The sequence below is a fragment of the Aegilops tauschii genome, chromosome 3, assembly GCF_002575655.3.
Source record: "Aegilops tauschii subsp. strangulata cultivar AL8/78 chromosome 3, Aet v6.0, whole genome shotgun sequence".
Classification (NCBI taxonomy): Eukaryota; Viridiplantae; Streptophyta; class Magnoliopsida; order Poales; family Poaceae; genus Aegilops; species Aegilops tauschii.
The window spans coordinates 248,661,391-248,663,033 of NC_053037.3; positions in this window are offsets into that span (position 1 = coordinate 248,661,391).

Consider the following 1,643-nt stretch of genomic DNA (forward strand, 5'->3'; position numbering starts at 1 on the left):
TGATCAATAAAGCTTTCCTCTTATATTCGCAATATCCAGATTGCAATCTTAGTTTCTTGCTTGTTCTTCGTTTGCCTGCAGGAAATAGACCTTCATGGTCAGGTTGGTCGTGCTCCGGCGTGGTCAATAATCTCTCGGAGTTGGTTTAGCAATTGCTAAGGCACGACATCCTCGCACGTTCGTAGTCGGATCGTCAAAGTCGACTTCCTCCAAAACGATAGCCACCATCTCATCAAAAGACGGGACACCTTTGCCTCTATCAAGTAGCAATCATCACACGCTGAGATTTGCATTCTCTCGCATAATGACCTCTTCCCTTACAACAACGACAAATAATATCACTTGTGTGCACTGTTGATGCCATGGAAGAAGAAGAGCTCTGTACAGGCCCGGCAGGTGTGCTCTTGGAAGATAGTGGTGGTAGTGCCTGCTTTCTTGTATCATGGTTAGAGGTGGCACCTGATGGAGGTGCTGGTGCAGTGGAAGTAGAGGATGCACGTGGTGTCCATGATGAAAGTCGACCTGCAGAAAGTTAGTTCGCGCCAATGCCTATCGATCCTGCACTTCACGTTCAGCTTTACAAGCAAGATGGAATAAACGAGTGATATTAGTATACTCCTTATACTCGAGAATGGTCTGAATGTCTCTATTTAATCCACCCATAAAACGTGCAAGCATAGCTTCATTCTCCTCAACAATATCACATCTAATCATGCCAGTTTGTGATTCCTGATAATATTCTTCTACAGAATTTTTTCCTTGTCTTAAACGCTGTAATTTTTGAAGCAATTCACATTGATAATATGGTGGAACCCAACGAGTACGCATAGCAGTTTTCAAAGCAGCCCAAGTAGCTGGAATAGGATATAATCTACAATGTTCAGACCACCAAACACATGCAAAACTAGTAAAAGCACAAACAACAGCAGGAACACGTCTCTCCTCGGGATATTGTAAACATGTAAAACGTTGTTCAGTTTCTAACTCCCAAGTAAGATATATATCAGGAACATATCTACCCTCAAATGGTGGAATATTCAATTTTAGTTTAGGAAGATGGTCATGAGCTTGTACCTCAGGTGGTGCAGCCCTACCGTTGCGATGATATGCATGAGGACGACCTGGTGGTGGTGGTGCTGGTGGTTGCACGTAGTTCTGATTTTGATCAACCTCACCCTCGTAATGGTCCTCCACCTCTGCAGTAACAACAGGAGCTATAGAAGCATCAACAGTATGTACAGCGGCACCAGAAGTTTGACCAGGCTCAAGGGGAACGCGCTGTGCTCGTCCCACTTGATTTGGAAGGTGATGTTGTTGTTGTTGTAGAGGTGCGATAGGTGCAGCGGGCGGTGGTTGTGGAAGACGCGCGAGCAATTCATTAAACTTGTTATCGAGCTTTGTTTCGAACGCCTTCTCAATGCCATCTATCTTCTCCATGGCCTCTTCAAATATGTTTAGCACATCTTCCACCTGTCCACTCATCATTTGCTGAAACTTATCATGTAACTCTTTGTTCGTCATGTTCTCCCAGTCAGTCTCGTCGGCTTGTGATCCTGTCATGGTTAGCAGCAATAGAAACACACAAGAATATGATCCTACAGACTACTAGGAAGCGGTGGCAGTGGTGTGGTGGACAGTCACAA